We start from the raw sequence: 25,817 nt of genomic DNA on the forward strand, positions 1-25,817 counted from the left end.
CAAGCTTACATGGGTACAGCATACATTTATGGCACAACTTCTGCTAAAGAATTCCTCTTGAGGTTTCAGAACAAAAAAATGTGGTCCATTGTAGCAAAATCAAAACTAAACAGGGTTAGGGAAGCTGGCTCTTCATGGTCAGTGGAATTCATCCAACATTTCAATCATAGCTCAAACTCCTGGTCATGTGAGCGGGAGGGAAGGGGGTTAGAATCAGGGGTGAAATTCAGTAGGTTCTGACCTGGAGAACCGGTAGCGGAAATTTTGAGTAGTTCAGAGAACCAGCAAATACCACCTCTGGCTGGCCCCAGAGTGGGGAGGGAATGGAGATTTTGCGGTATCCTTCCCCCGCCATGCCCACCAAGCCACGCCCACCAAGCCACACCACGTCCACCAAGCCACACCCACAGAACCGGTAGTAAAAAAATTTGAATTCCATCACTGGTTAGAATGGAATAGTCATATTCAGCATATTGAGACAGTGCCCATTTGCCTCTCCAATGGGGAAGTACTGGTCATTTTTATTTCTGGATTCCACCCCCCTTTGGAGTCCCAATTTGGATTTGCTTCATTTTTAAACTTCATTTTACTCAGCCAGCTTTTCTTACCAAAACAAATTTGGTCCTACATTGAGTAATCCTGTTGATGGGCAAGTAGAGAGTGAACCCCTTCATGACCGATTTCCAAAAATCCATGGGATTGGAAAGTATGAACACTTTATGGAAAGTGTCTATGGAAATTGTCAATCATCCGGATCATGGTTGTCCCAAAAGTACTTTTTCCAAAAGGCGACTGGACTTTCTTGGCTTTTCTTTACTTTCTGTGTTCTTGAGTTAGAACCGAAGAAGCTTTTTGAATGAGAAGGGAAATATTTTCAAAGAAAGAAACCCCAAGAAAGTCCTGTTGGGGGGTGGGAAAGCATTTTTGGGACTTTAAGGAAAGCCTACAGAGCACTGCTTCTAAAATTCTTCCCTACTTTTTTATCAGCAACAACCCAAGGAAGGATCTGTATTTTCTTCCATGTGACAAAGTCAGGCTGGTTGTGTCTTTGTATATGTGCACGTTTCTGGTTTCCCCTTGTGTCATGTCTGGGTGCATTTGTGTGTATGTGTGCATAAGAAGGTTCAAGGTGGAAGTGGTGGAATTCAATTTTTTTACTACTGTTCTGTCCCCGTCTCACACATGCACACCAGCAGTCGACCAAGAGTTAAAATAAACCAGCAGACAAGAATTTCCTTTGATGACAGAATTGGCAGCAACCCAGTGGCTGCTTGCCAAAAGTTTTTACTTACAAAGGGAGGTTTATCTCCTCCGAAAACATCAAAGTAAGTCCACAAAAGCCAAAGAATAGTCAAGTCCAGTCCAAGAATCAATCAAAGCAGAGCATATAACAAAGTTCCAGAAATGCAGAATGACTTGCTAGCTTTCAGTTTTGTCTGTCACAAAGCCTGAATAGCCACCACACCCCCTTTTATCCCCTGTGGGGTGTGGTCCAGTGACTCAGCTTAATCTCTGACACGCCTCCTTCTCTGCTGCGCGTGTTTGTCTTTCCGACGCTGTCGGGGATCCAGCCAAGACTTATCTCCATCGCTGTCTAACTGCGGCTGCTCGGAAGTGCCTGGCTCCTGGCCTATCTCTTCTCCTTCGGAATACACCTGAGGCATTGCCAGAGAGGAGGGTCCTGGAGTGGGAGGCCTTGCCAACTCCTCTCCTTCACTTTCAGAGTCTTCTCCCTCCGATAAGAATGGCTCAGGGGTCGGAGTCACAACAACTACCGGTTCTGTGGGTGTGGCTTGGTGGGCATGATGTGGCTTGGTGGGCGTGGTGTGGCTTGGTGGGCGTGGTGTGGCTTGGTGGGCATGGCAGGGGATGGATACTGCAAAATCCCCATTCCCTCCCCACTCCTGGGGGAAGGATATTGTAAAATCTCCATTTCCACCCCACTCTGAGGCCAGCCAGAGGTGGCATTTGCTGGTTCTCCGAACTACTCAAAATTTCTGCTACCGGTTCTCCAGAACCTGTCAGAACCTGCTGAATTTTACCCCTGGTTCAAGGCAATCTGAATATACTCCGCTTTGTGTCATGGAGGGAGGACAGAAGGACTTAGTATAGAACAGTCAATAGCATTCTGAAGAGTTGCCAGCTGTTTCTCCCATAGGGCTGCTTTTTTCCCCACCTGACCTAATCTGGCCTGATCTGAGACATTTTTCAGAACTTGACCATTTGGTTGCCACCACCACCACCTCCACCATCACCATCAAATTTGGTCCTGTTTTGTCCATGTTTGGGGGAGTTCTCCTACTTAAATGAAAAGTAGACATCCATCTAATCATTTGAAATACTCAACCATACTCAATTGGTTCTTTTTCATGTCAGGATACTTAAAAGTATTGTCATAATTGTTGTCCTCCAAAGGTACTGATGTTGACAAGAGTGGGCTGTCTTCTAAAAGAACCCATCTCTATAATCTTAGATTATACAGATCTAAGTTTTAAGAAGCAGGGGCTTTGTGTAACTTTCTTTAAAAAAGGAAGGTCTACTGAGAGTGTCACATTTTACAGTGATGCAGAATCTTTTCAAGCATTGTTCACGAATAGGTTACTAGCATACTTGGAACGGGATCAATCAAATCTCTCCTTCTGAATGAAGGACCATCATGATATCTGACAAGCCCAGCCTCTAAAACCAGAGTCACTTGAGAAATCGGTCCAATAAAGGATGCGAAACTGTGAGAACACAAATATGGAAAAACTGCATGGGGTGGAATTCCTTGTAGGCATTCTTGGGACCCTGGCTGTGTTTCATACATAGAAGCTAATTTTTTTAAAAAAAACATAAGGAACATTTATAATAACAAATTATAAATTGAATGAAAGTGGTTGCAACAAAAACATTACCCACAAAGCAGGATGTAATAATCCAGTTGCTATTTAATTACATATTTTTCCAGTTGCTATTTAATATTTAATTACATGTTATTCTATTTTCTTTAAAAAATATATTTCTATGAACTCTGAGGTCCTATCAGTATAATCAATTTATGTCAATTTGAGATAACATTTGTGCTGTCTCATAAAATGTGATTTTTCTCAGAGAATTATAGGAACTGGAGCTACTGTAAATGAATATTCCTTGGTAAAGCAAATTGGTACTTTTTCCCCTCGAACTCCGCTTGCCTTCACAATTCTATTGAGCTGATTTATAATAACTTGTTTATTTATTTAAAACAATTATACATTTAAGTATTTCTATTTATTAGCTATATGTGTGTGTGTGTGTGTGTGTGTGTGTAAAAAGTTAAAATCTTGGGTGTTTTCCCACATCATTAAAAGTCTGTTAGTTGAAATACATTTACATATATATATATATATATATATATATATATATATATATATATATGAATTTTAATTTAATTATTTATAAATCATTTACTCTTAACTTGATCATTTCCCTTTCCATTCTGGAAGGCATTGTAAGAAGAGAATTCCATTTTATAAACTGCTAAGTCAAGAAAGGTTGAAATATAATAGCAATTCTTTCAAAAAGAATTTAATCTTTGAATTTACAAGGAAGAAGTCATTTTCTGAAAGAGTATAATTCTTAATTGCCATGTATTGTGTTTCTTCAAAAAGCAATCCACATTCTAATAAGTCAAATATCAGGATTATTTTTTTTTTGATATATTTATTTTACTCACTATAGTTTAAAAGGGGTTTTGGGCTTGTTTGTGCAGACAGGCCTAGAATGGGCATATTTTTGGCAATTTGCCCTAAATTCTGATAAATGTTGGCATCCATTGAGACAAAGGTCTGTCAGAATAAATAGTTTAGCAACTGAAGGAGAGAAAGAGGACTCCTGGCAACCTTGATCAAGTAAATGGCCTTGGAAATTGTGAAGACAACAAAGGAGACAAGACTTTTGCAAGAGAGATTTTGGCCAAGTTTACAAGAGAGAAAGAGGCCAAGAAGAAGACTAGCAAGGGAGCCAAGAAGTTGGCCTCCAGAGAGACAAAGAAAGAAAAAGTTTCTTAAAATAGAAAAATCTAGAGAGGATCATCAAAGGGTTCGGCTGTGGGAAACCTGTCCAGGAAGAGAGGCTAAAAAGCTAAGATGTTTATTATTTTAATTTTTTGGAATGCTACAAATGCATGTACCAGAGGATGTCATTAGAAAAACATGCTTGTATCCAGGTTATAAATTTCAAAGTTTCTTTTGAGATAGCCTATCATTCTTCTCCTCTTCGAAAACCAAACCCATGATGTTTGTCTCTTGTTTGCTTGCAGCATCGCTGACTAGATACAGAAAATAATGTTTTTTAATTTCAGTTCTACTCCTATGTGACACACTTATAATAATTAGGGACAGGGTGTGATCTATTGAAGAATAATATTTTATCTTCGGTGGAAGAGTCTCTAAAGTCTGAAAAGTAATTTAATTAAAAACATTGCATATACAGAGAAATGTAAACAACACCCATACACATTGATGTACAAACTTGCACAAACAGCTACACATATTTCTGTGCAAACTTTTCCAAATATACATTTTCCTCTATTTTATCCAACACAATCCATTCTGGCTGCAGTTTTTTTTTATTTGTATACGCTTTTCTCTGTGTTTTTAGGCAAAATGGCACTACATATATGCACATTTAGTTTTACTTATAACTTTTACTTTAAGGAAAGCAAGATTTTTTACACACATTTACATTTTGATTTTCCTATGCATTTGGGATAGAGGAATATTTTGAAAATTGTACAAAAATCTAATTCATCTTTTTTTTTGAGCACAGCTAACGACAATGGGTAGAAATGAAAGCTAAATGACAAGAAACGCTTTGTTTTATTGCATTCTTACATAAACTTTGCATTATGAGTAAAGAATTATTTCAGACATTGTATATTTGATATTTAAAAAACTGATCTAAACTGATCATAAAATCATAAAATCATAAGATCATAAAAATGAATGATCTAAAACTATAATTTAAAGGGTTTAGAAATAATATTTGAGATTGTACCATTGAATTTTACTGGTACTAAAAATCAAATGAAACCCAGCATTAATGGTCCCTCTGTTTGTTCGTTCAATCAATCAATCAATCAATCAATCAATCAATCAATCAATCAATCAAATATTAGGAATTCTAATAAATTGAACCTTTGTTTGATATGCAAGTTTTATGTATTATGAGGATAATTTATGACTGGAAATGTTCGAGCACCTAGACCAGTGTTTTTCAACCTTGACCACTTGAAGAAGGCATGGACTTCAATTCCCAGAATTCTGGGAGCTTTGCTGGCAGGGGAATTCTGGGAGTTGAAGTCAACACCTTTTCAAATGATCAAGGTTGAGAAACACTGATCCAGGCCTTCCAGTACATGTCTCTGCAATAGAATAGTTAAAAGAGATATCCAGTGCTAGTTTTTTCCCCCATAAAGTATGTACTGTATATATAGTGGTCATGATTATTTAAGTGCCCATTTAAATAAGTAAATAAATAAACCAGTAATCCTAAGGCCTCAATGATGCTCCCGATTCTGGTTTTCTATCATGTTGTGGTAGTGTAAATTAAAATATCATGCAGGCTTGATAAATTAAATGCTTCCCAAAAATTTGGAAACAGAGGAAAATTTCAGGACCACACTGACTGTAAGTCTACTAAGCAAAATTGCTGCAAACAGAAAGTAAGGCACTTACAAGTGTGAGAGCTTTTGTTAGTGTGTTGTAAATCTTATTTTGCTAGCCAAGGTAGAACTAAGGGTCAGTAATTTGGAGTAACAAAGACTCGGGAGTTTGAAGAGAGGTTGCTTACTTCGTAAATTATGAGGCTGCTGCAAGCTGTTTGCCTGGAGTTTGGAGGCAGGGATTTTGAGAGAAATCCAATCGAGGCTGTAGGCTGAGGGCCAGAGAATTCCACAGAAGCCAGTCCAAAAGTCAAGTCAAAGACCTGATGGCAGGCAAGAGGCAAGAGGAAGAAACTTGCAATGGGACATTTCAGAAAGAGAGGTCAAGGAACAGGAGAAATGTTCCCAAGGAGAGGAGATCTGAAACATGCTTTGATATGACCAGAGTTTCTGGCCTTGCTTAATTAGAGGAGTTAATTTCCACTTCTCTCAAGAAGTTGGGCCAATTGCTGCTGTTCAGCCTACTTTAGCTGGTGCATGTTCCAGGCTTGGTACTGGAGAGACTATAATGCTTTGTGGTCAGAATCGGTGGCCATTCATTCTGAATCAGAATCCAGTTTCAAGTGCCCAGTCACATGTTTTCAGTCTTAAAATCAGAGGAATTCAAACAATAAGACGGCCCTTCTCGTTTTGAATCATTCATGCCCCACCTCATTCCAGCCCCTGTGGGGGTCTCAGTCTTCTCCTAAATACAAGGACAAGCACACAACAAGCTTATAAAACCAAAGCAAATTATTAACTCATCACTAGTACTTAAACATCTTGATGAGTTATAACTGACTATTCTGTCTCAATTATTTTGCACATGCACTAGGCCGGGGTGTCAAACTCACGTCGTCACGGCGACATCACATAATGTATCATGACTTCCCCCCCTTCGCTAAACTGGGCATGGGTGCGTCCAGCATGTGATGCATCCGGCCCGTGGGCCGCGAGTTTGACAGCCCTATACTAGGCTAAATCAAGTGGCACATCCTTTTCTCTCCACTCCAGTTCTTTTGGGTGGGGTGTTTCAATCACATTTTCTTTGTTGCAAAATTCCCGTTTGAAGGTTCTGTGCAGTCTGACTAAAGGGGAACTTTGCATGCATGGTTTATAGCTTTAGTACCATTAGTAGTATTTGGGTGTGAAGCGCAGTAGTGTGTTGTATACACACATATACACGTCTCTGTATTTGCATTCTTTTAGTGTTATCTTCTTTCTTCTGAAAAAAATGTTCAACCGTAATGTTCAAAAACAGCCTGGAAAATCCAAAACAATGCTGATAAAAATGGCCAAGTATTTTATTCCAAGCCCAAAATAAAATACTTGGATCGTGTGTATTTTTGAGCATTGAATTCTCAAAATAACTGTTTCAGGTTTGGAAAGTTTCGAGCTCGTACATTTTATACACCCTCTCAAGTTTAGTAATAATATTTTTATGTTTTTAATTTTATCCCTGAGCAATAGCATCTTAACCCACAATGCACTGTAAATGCCATGCTATGCCATTATGAGGAATGAGAGAGAAAGGGAATGTGCAATGATGGGGGGGGGGGAAGGGGTGGCAGGAGAATAACCCAACACCCAAAGCTATAGCTGCAGTAATTGTAGATTTGTGTGTGTGATATGTATGCTATTTTTCTGCATATTTATGTATGTGTGATTTGAAAGCCACCTTAGGCTGAGGAAGCTTAAATATAAACAGACAAATAAGTCTAAATGCCTTCAAGATCCAAAAAAGATAAATAAATCTGCACATTGCTTCCTCTCCTATATTTATTTCCATCTTCAACACTGAACAGATCCAAAGTAAGAATAGATTTTTGTCCCTAAAACGGTTAAACGTTTACAGAACTCAGATTCTTTTTAGCTCAGGCTGACGAGTATCTCAGCATCCCAAACCAAAGCTCGGTTGGGTGAATGGATGAGGAAGGAAAGCCACGGAGGAATGGAGTGGAAGATTTCTTTGACAATATTTACACCTTTTAATATTTGAACATTAAACTTGGTGTTTGAGAATTCTAAAAGCGGAGTTCATTGAGGGATGAGATTGCAGTGTGTGAATGACAGTGCTGGGAGGGAGACAGATGTTTTGAAAGAAGGCAAATTCTGTATCTTTCAAATAATTGGCAACATACCCCTGTTTGCATTTTGAAAGCAATGGTTTTTATTTGTATTTTGTAGAAAGCACATATTGGAATTGATGGCACAATATGGAATAAACTGAAATATTAACTAATTGCTGCACCTGAATGTGTAACTTAAATTTAACTTTATAAGGAAAAATCAGTACAAGTTGCTAACTTGTCTATACCCATTACTCTCCATTCTAGCTCCTGCCTTCATCTGACTTTCTTTTTTTCTTTTGGATCTCCAACATATATGAGACCCCCATATATAAGATAAGCATCCACCCCTACTATTGTTGCCTGATCCAAATTCACCTTTTCTTAACCATTCGGAAGATGCATCATGATATATTGCTCTTCATTAGCCTATCTTCTTTGGATTAAGCAACTCAATAGTTGAGTGAATGGATGTGGTGGTGCAGTCATTGGAATGCAGTACTGCAGGCTACTTCTGCTGCCTGCCGGCTGCCTGAAGTTTGGCAGTTCGGGTCTCCTCAGGCTCAAGGTTGACTCAGCCTTCCATCCTTCCGAGGTTGATAAAATGAGGAGCCATATTGTTGGGGGCAATAGGCTGACTCTGTAAACTGCTTAGAGAGGACTGTAAAGCACTGTGCAGTGGTATAGAAGTTTAAGTGCTATTCATTTCTTATTCAACAAGCCCAAAGTAATGTGGAATAAAAGATTTAACGTATCTTGTAAAATCAGATCACCGTATACCTTTTGTCCAATAAGATAATAGAGATAGTCCTTGATTTATGACCATTCATTTAATGACTTCTGAAAGTTACAATGGTGCTGAAAAATGTGACTTATGACCATCACAGCCTTCCTGCAGTTATGTGATCAAAATTTGGACACTTGGCAACTGGCATATATTTATCACGGTTGTAGCATCCTGGGGTCACATAATCACCGTTTTGACCTTTGCAGGGGGCTTCCAACAAGCAAAGTCAATGGGAGGGAAGCTAGATTTGCATAATGACCAGTTGATTCGTTTAACGTCTATTAGCAACAATGATTGTAAAATCAAGTGCAACTTGCTTAATGACCGCATTGATTAGTGATGGAAGTTCTGGTCCCAATTGTGATTGTAAATTGAAGAGTACCTCTATGTGGCACTCTCAACTCTCATTTGCTTATAGCAATAGCACTTAGACTTTTATACTGCTTCGCCGTGCTTTTATAGCCCTCTCTGAACGGTTTTACAGAGTCAGCCTATTGCCCCCAATAATCTGGATCCTCATTTTACGGACCTCAGAAAGTTGGAAGGCTGCATCAACCTTGAACCCAATGAGACTCAAACTGCTGAACTGTTGGCAATCTGCAGTCAGCAGAATTAGCCTGCAATACTGCATTCTAACCACTGTGCCACCACGGCTCTTATCAGGCTATTATGAAGCTAGCTACTGAGAAAGAAAAAAGATGCTTGATTGAATAAAATAAGTTCTTCCAGACACAACTCCGTATTTTGAGTAAATTACAGCATGTGATGAGAATTGTAATCCCTCAAACATCTGAATACCCAATACTGGGAAGAAGAAAACAAACCTAGCTTTGATTCCTGGTGACTGCATACACAAATCCATGTAGTTTTCTTGACAATATTTTTTGGGGAAGTGGTTTGTCCTTGTCTTCTACTTGGGACTGAGAAAGAATGACTGGCTCAAAGTCACCCTGCTGGCTTTCTGCCTCCAGCAGGATTACAGCTTGCTGTTTTCTGATCTCTAGCTTCATGCCTTTAACCACTGCACCAAACTGGTTTAAAATATACTGCTATAAATAAGCAATTGCTGCCATATTATGTGATTTTAATCTTGATATATGGTCCATTTGTGTTGAGTTTGTGTGTGTGTGTAGTTTTCATTTTAAAACAATCCCCAATCTCTTCCATTCAGAAAGGCTGGCAAAAAGGATAGAAGAAAGGCACCCAGCCTGGTTATGTCAGAAACATAATTTTAACACAACAAGACAAATGTAACCAGGCATGGCATGTTGGCATGCCGACATAGCAGGCTGTGCATTTAAAACAAGAGTAATTTTTTGGAAAATATTCTAGTTCATTCTTTTCCACCAACAGGTTTATTTTATGAAATGCACAGAACAGACCTCTCTACGTGCCTACTGAGGTAGCCATGTTGTGCATTTATTCTGAATCAAGCGGAGGGTGACTTCAATAACATGGGATGGTAGCAGGATTCCAATATATAATTTTACCACATCTTCTCCTTCTAGTCACTCAGATATTTTATTCCTCTCTTAAATATTCATACATTTTACCATTCAGGTTTAGGTAATTAGGCCGACTTTTTAGGTCCAAGAATAAGGATACAGACTTAATAAAGATAGTATTTACATTTTAATTTGATTTTAATTGGGGGAAGATATTTGAAATATTGACTTATATCAAATAATGGTTTCACCACACATCTCATTACATACAACTGATAACAAGCCTCTCTGGATAAAAAAAAAAAAAAACTAAGTTAAAAACTGTCCACTTCATGAAGTTTCCAGTCTAACTTATCTCCCAGTGGTGTGAGGCCAAAGAGCCAAACTTCTGACCTACTAGAATAGAATAACAGAGTTGGAAGGGACCTTGGAAGGTTTATAGTCCAACCCCCTGCCTAGGCAGGAACCCTACACCACTTCAGGCAAGTGGTTATCCAACATCTTAAAAATTTCTAGCGTTGGAGCATTCACAACTTCTGGAGGCAAGTTGTTCCACTGGTTAATTGTTCTAACTGTCAGGAAATTTCTCCTTAGTTCTAAGTTGCTTTTCTCCTTGATTAGTTTCCACCCATTGCTTCTTATCCTACCCTCAGGTGCTTTGGAGAATAGCTTCACTCCCTCTTCTTTGTGGCAACCCCTGAGATATTGGAACACTGCTATCATGTCTCCCCCAGTCCTTCTTTTCATTAAACTAGACATACCCAGTTCCTGCAACCGTTCTTCATATGTTTTAGCCTCCAGTCCCCTAATCATCTTTGTTGCTGTTCTCTGCACTCTTTTTAGAGTCTCAACATCTTTTTTTACATTGTGGCGACCAAAACTGAATGCAGTATTCCAAGTGTGGCCTTACCAAGGCATTATAATGTGGTATTAACACTTCACATGATCTTGAATCTATCCCTCTGTTTATGATTCTATCCCTTTGTTTATGCAGCCTAGAACTGTGTTGATTTTTTTGGCTAGAAGAAAACTACTAGAAGAAAACTTACTAGAAGAAAACACAATGAGCAGAGGTAGGTTGCAGTTATTGCTTGCTTTCAGTTGTGCAGCAAAGTTGAAGTTACATGTAGAATATCATGGATTTAAGAACTCTAGGCATGGGGAACTTGTTGTTGTATGATTATGTAACCCTCATCAGCTTCAAAATTTTTGGAAAATTTATATGAAAATCTGAAAGATCACCAATATAAGGGAAGGTTAATGGAAAACCACAAGTTGCCATCCCTAAACGGCGGTACAGGTTTTCACAGTCCAGTTATAACAGCCCAATAAAATTATGTCTAGCAGACTGGCTTTTTCTTGCTTCCTCTTGTACCATTTTAGTTGAGCAGGGAACCTTAATCTTTTGGGGCTGGTGGGCATATCTAGAATTTTGAGCATATATTGTGGTGATTTTCACAAAACAGCTTCGAGGTAGGACTGCTCAATTGATCACAAAGCACAGGTTTGGCAGAATACAATCAACCATTTTTTTCTGGATCCTCCCCTTAGTATGTTTCCTACTTCCTTTTATACATTTTGCTCCCCCCCCCAATGTTCTGGCTAGGTGACCACCTGGAGGTAAGTAAAATTGAGATTGCCACTGTATTCCGCAATATGTAAAGTGAATAACAACAACGATGACAATGACAATGATAATTAGTAAATAACAATAATAACAATACCTAGGGCAGTGATGGCTAACCTTTTTGCCATCGCGTGCCAGGAGAGGGGGGGGCGGGGGAGGGTCACATGCGCATGTGCCCACGCGCATGCATGCGCAACCCCCTCCCCTCTCCCCCCCTGCTCCTGGCACATGATGGCCTGGTAGGGCCTTTTTTCTTTCTTACCTGGTTCCAGATCCTCTCTGTGTATCTGGGAAGGGTGAAAACAGCCTTTCCCACTCCCTTGGAGGCCCTACGGAGGCTGAAAGGGCCCATTTCCCAACTCTCGGTGGGACAGGAAGTGACTTTTTTGCTGTCCCCAGCCTCCAGAACCTCTTTAGGAGTCTCTAGGAGCCTCTCTAGAAGTCTCTGGAGGCTGGGGACAGGAAAAAAACATCACTTCCTGTCCCACCGGGAGTCGGGAAATGGGCCCTTTCAGCCTCCGTAGGGCCTCCAAGGGAGTGGGAAAGGCTGTTTTCACCCTTCCCAGATACACAGAGAGGATCTGGAGCCAGGTAAGAAAGAAAAAGGGGCCTTCCCCACCCCGCCCCCACCCTCCAGAGGCAGGAAATAGCCTGTTTCCCTACTTCTGGTAGGCCCAGAAGGCCCGAAAATCAGCTGGCCAGCACGCGCATGCGCCCCAGAGCTGAGCTGGTGTGCCCACTAATATGGCTCCGCGTGCCACCTGTGGCATGCGTGCCATAGGTTCGCCATCACGGACCTAGGGTATTGGCAGCAACCTGAATCAACCATCAGCACTAGTCAATGATATTTGTGATACATTTTTAAATGTTCACTTGACTGAGTTTCATGCTTAATGAAAATAATACTAATATTACTACTACTACTACTACTACTACTACTACTACTACTAATAATAATAATAATAATAATACACAACCGAGTTGCTAAATTAATCCACTGATCATTATGTAAAAAATATGACTTATCTGTATCCAAAACGTCATGGGAACATAAAGTGGAAAAAGTTATAGAAAATGAGAAGGTGAAGATCTTGTAGGACTTTTGACGGATCGTCATTTGGAACACAACACGCCAGATATCACAGTTATCGAAAACCAAAACGTACAATTTATTGACATTGCAGTACCAGGAGATGCCAGAGTCGAAGAAAAAGAACTGGAAAAAAATCACGAAATATCGCAACCTGGCCATTGAAACTACGCGATTATGGATGAAACATGTAACAGTGATACCGATTATCATTGGGGCACTTGGTACCATGTCCAAGAATTTTATAAGATACATCAACAAATTGCAGCTTCCTGTAGTAACACCAGCAGAACTGCAAAAAACTGTGCTACTTGGAACATTGTACATCTTAAGAAGGTACTTGGTTAATACCTAGGATGCTGGCAGCAACCCATATCAATCATTAACACCAGTCAATGGTATTTGTGATGCATTTTTGAATGTTCAGTTGACTGAACATTCAAGTTTTATGTTTAATGAATAAAGTATATAATAATAATAATTTGATGGATAATTTAATAATTTGATGGTATTATGATATTTGTAACACTGTCAAACATCCAGATTTGCCTATCCCAGGTCCTTGGTAAGAACTTGATAGGTAGACAAAAATGCCAAACCCAGTCTGAACATCTGGTTGACTGTGTGATGATCAATAATAATAATAATAGAAAAAAGTCTGGTTCATTGATATTGCAGTACCAGGTTATGCATGAATTGAAGAGAAACAACTAGGAAAAATAAGAAAAGAACGTTATGTTGCAATCTGCAAATTGAAGTTGACCAATTGTGGAGGAAGAAATCAATGGTTGTACCAACAGTAATAGGAGCCCTTGGAGCAATACTCAAAGGGCTGCCTATATACATCGAAATTTTGAACTTATCAGACTTGAATATTCTGACTGCAAAAATACCACCTTACTTGGAACTACCTAAATACTCAGTATGTTACCTTAGGTCCTTGGTTAGGACTTGAACCAGTAGTGGGTTGCTACTGGTTCGCCCCGGATCGGGCGAACCAGTAGCGGCGGCGGTGGGAGATTCCACCCGCCTACCTGGACACTTCTGCGCATGTGCAGAAGTGCTGTGTGCAGGCACCCATGAGCAAACCGGTAGCAACGGGACTTGGAACCCACTACTGACTTGAACTGTTAAGTTTTTACCAGTCCCAGACTATGAATCGAATTGAAGACTAAATCTTAAATAATGGAAGAAACAGTAGATCTTATACTCAGCTCGTGCAAGAAGATTGCACAAACTGATTATAACAATGACATAATTCAGTTGCCAAAATGATTCATTGGAATGCCTATAAAAATTATCATGTAATGAAAAATTGGTAGGAACGTAGAGTTGAAAAAGCAGTCAAAAATGAGCAGATTAAAATACTGCTGAATTTCTGAATAGAAACCGATAAAGATAGGCTCATAACCAGGGGTGAAATGTAAAATTTGTTACTACCGGTTCTGTGGGCGTGGCTTGGTGTGTGTGGGGCTAATGTGACTGGGTGGGCGTAGCCAAATTTTTTTTTAACTTTTCAAAGCATTTCTTCTGCAAATGCAAAAAAAAAAAATGCTTTGAAAAGCCTCTGCCGATCAGGCAACACAGCTGGGATCGTCAGAGCCTTTTCAAAGCATTTTTTAGACTATCTCTTCTGCTGAAGAGGTTGCAGAAATTTTTTTTTTAAAAGTGTCTCTGATGATCCCAGCTGAGTTGCCTGATCGTCAGAGAGACTTTTCAAAGCATTTTTTTAAAAGCCTCTCTGACGATCCCACTTGAGTTGTTTGATCGTCAGATATTTTTTTAAATTTAAATGTCTCTGATGATCAGGAAACTCAGCTGGGATCGTCAGAGAGACCTTTAAAGCATTTTTTTCTGCAACCTCTTCAGCAGAAGAGGTGGTTAAAAAAATGCTTTGAAAAGGCTCTGACGATCCCAGCTGTGTTGCCTGATCAGCAGAGGCTTTTCAAAGCATTTATTTAATCACCTCTTCGGTGGAAGAGGTTGCAGAAAAAATGCTTTGAAAAGCCTCTGACGATCCCAGCTGGCCACGCGATCATCAGAGGCTTTTTTTTTACTTTTAAAAGCATTTTTTCAGCAGAAGAAGTTGTAGAAAAAATGCTTTTAAAAGTTAAAAAAAAAAGCCTCTGATGATCGTGCGGCTCAGCTGGGCATGGTGGTGGTGGTGGGGGGCGCAGGGATTTTTGCTACCGGTTTTCCGAATCACCCGCTGCCATCGCTACTGGATCACGTGATCCGGTCCGAATTGGGATCATTTCACCCCTGCTCATAACACAAAGATTTAACTGTGGTTGAAAAGAAATAAGTGTGAATAATTATTGTGGAATATGAGGAGATAATAGAACAGAAGACCAAGAATTGGAGAAGAGCACAAGGTATCAAGATCTGAAAATTGAATTTGAAAGATTATGGCATAAACCAGCCACAGTGGTCCCAGTGGTTATTGGCACAGTGGATGCCATATCAAACCACCTTGGATGGCACTTAGAAATCAGTGCATTGACAATTTTTTCATTTGTCAGTTACAAAAGGCCACCCTTCTTGAATCCATACAGTATGCTGATACATTACAAAATCCTAGATTTCTGAAAATAACTCAGTGCACACGAAAGTCAACACCAGCTAAAGAACCAGTAGCTATGATTTCAGTTTTTTGTGTATGTGATAATAATAATCAACAAAATACAAAGATGTGTAAATCGAAGTAGGATGACTGTGGCAAATCTAAGGCAAAACTAGTATCAATCATAATAATAGGTGCCTTAGGGCTCCGGTCTCTGAAGCACCACTTGAACATCATTGGCATTGACAAAATCACCACCAATCAATTGGAAAATATAGATTTACTTGGAACAGTTTACATCCTACAGTGGTTACCTATAATACTATCAAACAAGAAAATCTGCCTATCCCATTTCCTTGGGAAAAACTTGATAATGCCAAATCCAGTGTAAACATCTGTCTGACTATGCGACCAATCATAGTAACAGTAGCAGGGAAGGCAGGGATTCTGTTGAGTTTCAAGGGTTTGTCCCAGTGGTGAAATCTAAAATTTGTTACTACCGGTTCTGTGGGCGTGGCTTGGGGGGGTAATGTGACTGGGTGGGCATGGGCAATTTTTTTTTTTACTTTTAAAACCATTTTTTCTACAACCTCTTTGGCGAAGAGGTTGTAAAAAAAATGCTTTCAAAAGTTAAAAAAAAGCCTCTGATGATTGTGTGGCTCAGCTGGGCATGTGTGTGTGTGTCGGGGGGAGGGCAGGGATTTTTGCTACCGGTTCTCCAAACCACCCGCCTCTATTGCTACTGGATCTGGCGATCCGGTCCGAACCGGAAGCATTTCACCCCTGGTTTGTCCACAGAAACATAAGTATCCAGAGGTCCCTTTGATAATCCCAGGATTTGAAAGAAGGAGAAGATGTGGCTAATTGCAATATCCCATCCCATAGCTACCAACATATCCTCATAATTAAATATTTAGATTTGCTAATGCCTAGTTGTAGCTTAACTAGTTTTGAATTTATCTCCACAAAGAAGATGAACTATTGATTTCCCCCCACTGTGTCATTCTCATGTTTTTACTACATAAAAATGAAAACGACACAGAAAAATTAAGCAGAAACTAATAAGTGATTAAAGAGATTACTTAGAGGCAATTAATAAACTACATGTCCTTAATTCCTTCACTCTACCCTAGAGGAAGAAATAAAAGGGGAAAAACAATGTACTCAGTTGGAATTTCTTCTGGGTAAATGATATAGAAGGATCATGGCTGATGCTAATACATTGTTAGATATGAAAATGTGATTTTAATTCTACTTCTAAATGACTGCAGAAATGCAGAACCTCATCTAAGCTGAGATGAATGCAGAATGCAGAACCTCATCTAAATAGCTGTATTGTTACAGTTTTAACTTTAAGATAACTAAATTGTTTGCTATGATTTAAAATAAGTGTTGCATGGAATAATAATGAATAAGAGAAAGCCATGCACATGGAAGCTTTGCAGATGTTTCTATGAATATCCTGAGACATCCCATTTATTTTCCTCTTTTCTTGAAAGAAGAGCTATGATCATTGGACTGCAACAATCCAGAAAACCACTAGAGGGCACCAAAGAGGCCAGAGCTTTCTGAATCTCTTTTATCTTCTCTAGTACTCATTCAGTTGTTTGCTGGCTAGATATACCCTATTGGAAGCTCTAGCCAACATCACAATAATATTACAAATGAATTTCCAAATATCATTGAACGTAGAAGCACTAGATTTTTATTTAATGTTAAATGTAGAGATATTTCAAAGAGAATCATCCTCTCCTCCCTGCCTCTGAACTGAAGAGTTGTACGAGTCTGAATTGAAGCCAGAAGGTGGATACACCGAAACCAAAACCTTTTGAGACAAGTATAGACTTCCTATACACATGATTACATACTTTTAACTTTCCACTTGACTGAGTGATGGAAATAGTTATGTGGAAAGATCTTTCCCTTAAAAAAAAAATCAAAGTAAATTGACTCTTTCTTGGAAAGATCCCACTACACATGCAGTATTTATTAATGCAGGATTATTTCTTTAAAAATCTGATTTTGATTACATGTTTTTCAAACACGGGCTGATATAACAGTGTGTGCACGTCATGTGTTGAAAATTGTTTTAGATGTCTATGATTCATTTGTAAAACCTACTTCTATGGCACATCCCGTGATATTAATTTCATATTGTATTGGCTGCCATTCAATGCTTTTAAGAGGGTTAAATGTGTTAGCTACTTAGCATTTAACCAGTCAAATGCTAGGGGATTGTACTTTTGGTATACACCATGTGCTGATCAAATCACAAGTCCTGTCTGATGCTAGGAGTAGGAAGGGTTCATGGGCACACTCACAGAAGTCATCTTCGCTATCCTCTTAGCCCTGGGCTTCCTTTATGGAAGGGAAGCTCAAAACTCCATTAATGATCTACAGCCCATAAAGATGTCTATGGAGATTCTCAACCATCCAGGTCATGGTTGTCCCAAAGGTGCTTTTCCCAAAAGGCACCTAGACTTGTTTTTTTCCTTTGAAAATGTTTTGTTTCTAATACAAGAAGCTGCTTCTTCAGAACTTTCAGAAGTGCAAGATGTTTCCATTTACAAACCTTGGGTGGTAGGTCTACATTCACTGTCAAAATGGGTGAAACATATCTTCTAATAAATAGCTTCTAGCATGAACAAATGTGCTTCCCAAGAAGATACAAGGATGAAATCCTGCAGCAGATCTAGACATCAGCTCTGTTCCCAAGTGATCCTGGCAACGCTGCTAAAAGACCTAATGCCAACATCTATAATGGTCCTATAGTTGAGGGTTTTTTTTTTTCCAGTGTAAAATATGTCATCATTAGTCAGCAGGGACCTAGATAAGACAAATTGGCCTATTCCTATACAAATGATTAGACAGAAATTAGATTTCAAAAATAACAGAAGTGGGGGAAAAAATGGGAAATATTTCAGCCCCAGAAGACACTGCCACTGACCTCAGGATAGCTATTCTTAAATAAGAGAATGACAAAAATAGTGAAAGGGCTGAATGCTTATTAATTAGGAGATTTTATATTGTTTCCCATGGATTTCTTTTATTATTAATAACTCATATGTCCAAAGTGGCTTTATGATATCTAACAAGTATTCTTGTTTGGACACATTTCCCCTCCTTTCTCTTCTATGCATGATGCAGTGAATTGTAGTCCATAAAATCTCTGATATAATCCATCCGCTAATGTGCTAGAAATAACTTTATGATGTCTCCTGATTCTTAGCGACATAGGACTTTCCATGAAAGGGTGCTGTACAGACCGACCAGAAACTTTGCCAAATATCTACATTTGTATGCTGCATTTCCCTTTCATTGTGACACTGTGTCATTACTACTTTGTCACAGAACAGCATCTTTCCGAAGCTGGTTTGCACCCCCTATGCTATTTTCTCACTTTTCAAGAAAACTTGTGTTTGTAAACTGATGTTGACGATTAGCACAATGGTGACAGGAGAGATTTTGTACACCAGGTGCTGATCATGTTTTGTAACATTTTGCTTCCAGGTGCTGGGGACTTGTAGTTTATCATACAATTCACTGAACTGGAAGTCATAAGAAACTGCAGTAGAAAAACATGAAGTGTGGTAGTGTTTTATGCTGCTGCTGAGAATGTTCAAAAGCCAAAACAAAACAAAACAAACCCAACCCCAGTGGTAAGGAGACCACCTGGTATAATAGGGCCATGCAAAAGGCCGGTCCATCTGACCAATTGGTATATCTTAATCATTTAGGAGAGAACAAGCTCATTTGGTAAATTTCCTCAAAACAACAAGCAGAGATATAACATCACACCTCTCTCAGTAAAATTGGTTACTCATCTGGGGAATGGTTCACTGCATCCCAAGTCCTTGAATGTGAATCACAGGCTTAAGACCATAATCCTTTTTTAAGCTCAATACTTTCATTTTTCTTTTGAAAACCCTAACCATTCACACATTCATTGTAGACAGAGGTGGTATTCAGCAGGTTCTGACCAGTTCTGGAGAATCAGTAGCAGAAATTTTGAGTAGTTCAGAGAACCGGTAAATGCCACCTCTGACTGGCCCCACCCCCATCTATTCTCTGCCTCCTGAGTCCCAGCTGATCGGGAGGAAATGGGGATTTTGCAGTAACTTTCCCCTGGAGTGGGATGGGAATGGAGATTTTACAGTATCCTTCCCTCGCCACGCCTACCATGTCACACCCACCAAGCCATGCCATGCCCACCAAGCCACACCCACCAAGCCATGCCCGCCATACCATGCCATGCCACACCCAGCAAACCACGCCCACAGAATGTAAAAATAGTAAAAAAAAAAATAATCCCACCACTGATTGTAGATAACAAAGCAAAGCATTATCGGGTCACTTATGAAGACACTACATATGCATGCTCTAGATCAGGAGTGTCAAACTTCATTTCATTGAGGGATGCATCAGCATTGTGTTTGACCTCGGGGGCGGGGGCGGCAGCGGGCCATGGCCAGAGTGGGCGTCGCCAACTCGATGTCATTCGTGTCGAAGGTACCTGTGGTGGCCTGAGCCCTCTGCTGGAGAAAATGGGCTCCCAAGCTCTGTTTTCAGATGCAACCCTCTGCCAGTGAAAATGGAGTTTGGGAGGGCAACACACGGCCCTCCCGAGCCCTGTTTTCACCGGCAGAGGCACTGCGGGCTGGTCTTTTGCTGTTTCCAGGGTGGCCCCGTGGGCCAGATTTAAGCACCCTGTGAGCTGGATTCGGCCCACAGGCCTTGAGTTTGACACCCTTGCTCCAGATCAACTCTGGGAAGGTAGGTAATTACGCTGCATTTGCAGGAAGATATAACCGAGTAGGATTTGGTGCAGCACATAATGTGATTTGTTTGTTTGAGGCTGCTTAATTAAATTATTCTTTGTATGCAGGCAGGAGGTATATGATGCTCCTGGTTCATCCTATCCTGAGACTTCTATAGTAAGCCATGTGATGGTCATCACACTGCATGGATGTAAATTGAAATGAAGGAAGAGATTACTTTCATGTGACTGCTGCAACCTACTACAATCCCCAGGAATCTACAAATGAGAACAAAATGTTACAGGAAAAAAAGGCATTGGAATAAAACCTGCTTGTTAATAGAACAATTCAAAACCATAAAGTTCCCTGCTGCTAATATTGGCTGATTCTTGATATTGGTCTGGGATCCAAAACAGACTACAGCTCTGAAGGGGGGGAAAAAAGAGAAGATTGCCTTAAGACATCTGCACTATTAAATATTTATTCATATTTGGAAATAATTTTAGTTTAGCCTCTGGAATTCCTAAAATTTTTAGGGCACATTTTTGTTTGAGGCCAGTGGTTCATATCTTCGCTTTAATGGCTAAAAATAAAGTTGCTTCTAATAATTTTATTCAGAAACTTTTTTCTTGCTTTCTCATGTAAAGTTGCACTTTATCTCGATGAGATTGGTAACTGGGCTAAGTCCATTGTTCTGGATTAGTACCAGTTTTATTAGTGTATCAAAATGTAAAATACAAAGAAAAATGAAAGTAAGGGAGGAAAAAGGGAAGAGGAAAAAAGTGTAGGGTAAAAGGAAAAAGAAAAAACATTAACTTCTGACTCTTTTTAGCCAGTACAATAATGTAATATCATACAATCTCAACTTTTTACTATTACATAGTAATATAGACTAGCCGTTTTTATAACAGCAAGCCTAGCTAATCAGCAAAACCCAAAATCAAAGTTTCATTTGATTTTGCACCTCAAGCACGAAGTCCAGAAGCAATTTCCATGCGTAAACAAAATTAATTGTATTCTCCTCTTTCATTAGAGCAATCAATTTAGACATCTCTGCCAACTTCATCAGCTTTTGTAGCCAATCACCCATTGTGGGGCTTAAGGTATCTTTCCATTTTTGTGCATAGAACATTCTTGCTGATGTCAGCATCTATATAACAGTTGTTCTGAGAGATTCTTACACCAAGAAAGAGCCGCGGTGGTGCAGTGGTTAGAATGGAGTACTGCAGGCTATGTGTGATGACTGCTGGCTGTCTGCAATTTGGCAGTTCGAATCTCAGCAGGCTCAAGGTTGACTCAGCTTTCTATCCTTCTGAGGTTGATAAAATGAGGACCCAGATTGTTGGGGGCAATAGGCTGACTCTGTAAACCGCTTAGGGAGGACTGTAAAGCACTGTGAAATGTATATACATCTAAGTGCTATTGTTATTTCTGTTTACTTGTTCTTCATAATAGAACTCCTTACTCCTTTATATCTCTCATGTAAAAAGATTAAAAAAAGCTTCTAAACTGAGGCTTCATGTTCATCCTCAATGGCAGTAATTCAATATCTGAATCCAAGTATGGAGGTGGGGGAGGTGGGAGATAAACATATGTAAGCCTGAGGATTCCCAAACCGGCTGAAAGTTTTGATCATGCACTGAGTCACTGAGTCAGGCACTTGGTCCATCCAACTCGTGGTCTTTTCCAGTTGGCAGCAGTTTTACAAGAAAGTATTTTCAATTCTTCTTTTTTTGTTCTCTACTACTAAGATGCTTTTATTTAGAGATGCAAAATGAAAAACTGGGTCCTTATGGATCGAAAACATGCATATCAAGTTCTTCCAAAATAGTTATTTTTTTTAAAAGAAAATCACTTTTTTTTTGTCCAGTGAAGTCTGGATGAACTGGTCTGTCAACAGAATTTAGAACATGAATTAAATGATATGTGCATTAAATGCAAATCACCTTCATGTGGCTATCACTTTTTGCTCTCCAACAATTTCTCTCTCTCATAAAATACCACTGCCATGAGCAAGAAAACAGCCTTGCTTAATTCCTTAAGTGGTATGTCCAGCAAAGAGTAAAGACATCAAAGGAGGATGGAATGGCTTTTCATTAAGGCCTTCAAGACCACCTTAAAATGTTAGATGGACTGAATCATATGAACTTATCTGGATACATTTTTCTTTCACCTCTCTGAGCAAAGAGTTGGCAAATAGTTTCTTTGCCTTTGAATTAGTGTCAAAGGGAAATTTCTCTTAGAAAGGTAAGCAGCTTTGCTCACTGCTCCGAGTTATCCTTCAATTTGTTTCCTAATGAAGACTTTATTTAGGAGACATGCTGGGGAAAGAAAAGAAAAGAAAAGAAAAGAAAGGAAAAGAAAAGAAAAGAAAAGACAAGACAAGAAAGAAAGAAAGAAAGAAAGAAAGAAAGAAAGAAAGAAAGAAAGAAAGAAAGAAAGAAAGAAAGATGATAATAATGAAGATGATGATTTGGGCTGAGCTCCACTAAACCTATCAGCGAAGTCTTGCTTTCATAAAACGCATCTTAGAAATGGAAACATTTTGTCGTGAATAAAAAAAAAAGCAATATTTTTATACTACGCTCCATTCACAGACCACATCAGAGGTAGTCTAAGAATAGAATAGATCAAGTATATTTTATGGAAATATAATGAGAAAAGGATGTGTTCCCAAAACTCACTCTGAACAAAGGAATGCAACATAGTCAGGGATACTTTAATGTGCTTAACAATTTTCTCATGTGAAAGGCTGAAGAAATGGCCTTTGGTTTGAATCTTCCCAATTCTCCCCTAGCATCCACAAGCTCTGAAATCAGAAATAGTAAAGCAATACATTACAGGGTGGTGGGAGCAAGAGAGAGTGAAGAAGAAAGAAAACAATAACAAAAATAAGAGAAAAAAAAATGTGTGGATAAGCCAGCCTAGAGTATCATATTAAAAAAGCACTGGAAAAAAAAAAAAGAGGACAAATGAATCATCTTGACATTTTGTTGATCAAGAGACCGTTGATAAATTCAAAAATCTCAACATAGACACGTTTCAAAAACTTATTATGTTTGCTTTTCAGTTTGCATTTGACAAAGTATTCTGAGATGTTCTGAGTAGTTAAACTAGTTAAAGATGAGCTAGAAAGCAGGTCTGTTAGGTGAGTCAACAGCTGACTTGAAATCATAGTCCAAGAATGTTCTTCAATGGCTCCTCACCCAAACTAGAGGAGGGCATTAAAGGGACTGTGAGGAGTTTGGGACATTCCCATTACTTATAGAGAGGGAGGGCACAGGTTCTGGTTGTTTCTTAGGCCTGGAAGCCAGCTGGGTGGCCTTGAGCCAGTCACTTTCTCTCAGCCCTAATCAGTGTCAGATTCTGCAACAAGCCAGCTGATAAATAAACCTCTCCTTGCATCATGCATTGATAAGCTCCACTTTTAGAATTCGGGTGAGCGCAGTGCAAAAATAAGCAGACCCTGCAAGCATGCGGAACAAATGCTAAGAAGAACAACAACATGTGGGTGAAGAGCTGGAGGGAATGCTTATCAAAATAGCAGTTGACACAAAACTGGATGGCATCACTAAAATCTGGAAGATAAACAAAATTCAACATTATCTTGAGAGGTTAGAGAAATGTGCTTGAAAATAACAGAAATTGAGACAAATAGGAGACTCATCCAGTTATGACAGGAAATGGAGTGAACAGGTATGAGACACCTGGCTTGGGGACTCCATGTGGGAAAAAAGGATATTGTATTATAATTTCTTCTAAGATGAAGATGAAACAGTAGTGTGGTCACAGGAAGGGACTGTTTTCATAGGCTCTGTGGTAGATAGGCCCCACTTTGAATATTACATGTAATTCTGGAACCGACACTTTAAGCAAGATTCACAGAAATCCAAATATCTTAAAAAGAGGGAGGAGGTGAAAATGATCACAGGACCGGAAACTAAATCATACTAGAAAACACTGAGAGAACTGGATTTGTAGCTTTGAGGACAAACAAAACATAGTTCAAGTGCCTGAAATGGTATCTTGTAGAAGAAACTAAAGATCTATTTCCTATTGGTGTAGAGTATACAATGAGAAAAGAAAACAGATTATGGTTTAATAGTATGAAGTAAACCCTTATGGTACTAGTAGTTTGATAACAGAGTCAATTACCCACAGAAGGTGGGGATGCCTCTTCAGCTGACATTTTAAAGCAGAATCTGGTCAGCCATCTATTGGTTTCTTAGATACCATCTTATGGTGGGCACATCCAGATGTCTGCTTCAAAAACCTACCTACTAATAAAGGATAATATTTATTGCTCAGGGTTGAAACAAGGGGCCCTTGGTGCTCTCTGAGTTTGCTTATTTTCTTGCAGATGTTTTATTACCCAAACTAGGTAACATCAGGATGTTATCTAGTTTGGATAATTAAATGCCTCAGAGAGCACTAAGGACCCCATACTTATCTACCACTCCTTAAGATAGCGAAAAAATATGGCTGATGTGAAATCTGATGCCCAGTTGCCAAGCCATCTGTTGCCTTAGTAATATGGCCAGCAACAGGTTCTGCCTTTACTGTTTTAATGAGAGGAAGTTAAAAAAAATTGGAGTGTTCCTCCTCCCATCAATGACTGATTCCAAAACTGGAGCAAATACAGGGAGATACAGTACTTGGAATGGCCTGTTGTCCTACCTGGCAGGTTGCCCAATTAACATGCTACAGGAAGAAAGGTTCTCTGCACCTGTGATTTGACAGTCAGGCTATTTCTGAATATGAGTTTACCACTTTTGTGGAAGAACATTAGACCGGTGTCAAAATTAGACCCGTGGCATGCACTGGTAGGGAAGGACTGATAATAAGTGAGCTCCATCCTCAACTGAATGCCAGAAGGAAATAGCAGTGCTGGTAGTAGCCCATTCCATCTTCATGGCTAGCAGTAGTCTTTGGTCAAAATAGCAATAGTAGTAGTACTTAGACATATACAGTTCAATAGTGTTTTATCTCTCTCTCTCTCTAAGCAGGTTACAGAGTCAGCAAATAGCCCCCAATAATCTGAGTCCTCATTTTATCGATCTTAAAGGATGAGTCAACCATGAGTCGGTCAGGTTCGAACTGCAGGCAGTGGAATGCAGAGTTTATCTGCAATACTGCATTCTAACTACTGTGCCACCGTGGCTCCTAAATAGCACTATCTTCTAACCCAACCTTTTTAAAGAAGACGAAAGTACAGCTACATACAACCATTTGTCAGCAGCAGCAAACCTGTAAAGCAGTGATGGCAGAACCAGCAGCATAGAGCTGGCAGAAGCCAGATCATTTATTGAATTAACCAACTAAGCAGCACAGGATGAATCCCATAATAGTGCTAGTCCAGGGGTGGGCAACTATGGCCCTTTTATGACTTGTGGACTTCAATTCCCAGAGTTCCTGAGCTAACATGGCTGGCTCAGGAATTCTGGGAGTTTAAATCCACAAGTCTTATTTGCTAGTCTTATTTGTCCCTCTCCCTCTCCCTCCCTCTCTTTCTGTGTATTCTGTTTACAACACAGATCAATCACTCTTTCAAAAGAACGCATGTTTAATAATCCAGCACTCTTTCAAAAACATATTCAATACGTGTCACAAAGAACCCATGCATACCCATCAAATTATTTGACTAAGCATTAGGTGAGTAGATTCCTCTCTCATGTTTAGGTTGGGTGGAGATGGTACCTTGACTTTTAAAGACAGATTTTTCAAACAAGATATTATCTTCCATATGACATCATTCTGGAAAAAAAATAATAATCACATAGGTACTCGAAAATCTAAAACTGCTGATTTTGATTA

The sequence above is a fragment of the Pantherophis guttatus genome, chromosome 1, assembly GCF_059756535.1.
Source record: "Pantherophis guttatus breed Tessera chromosome 1, ASM5975653v1, whole genome shotgun sequence".
Lineage (NCBI taxonomy): Eukaryota > Metazoa > Chordata > Lepidosauria > Squamata > Colubridae > Pantherophis > Pantherophis guttatus.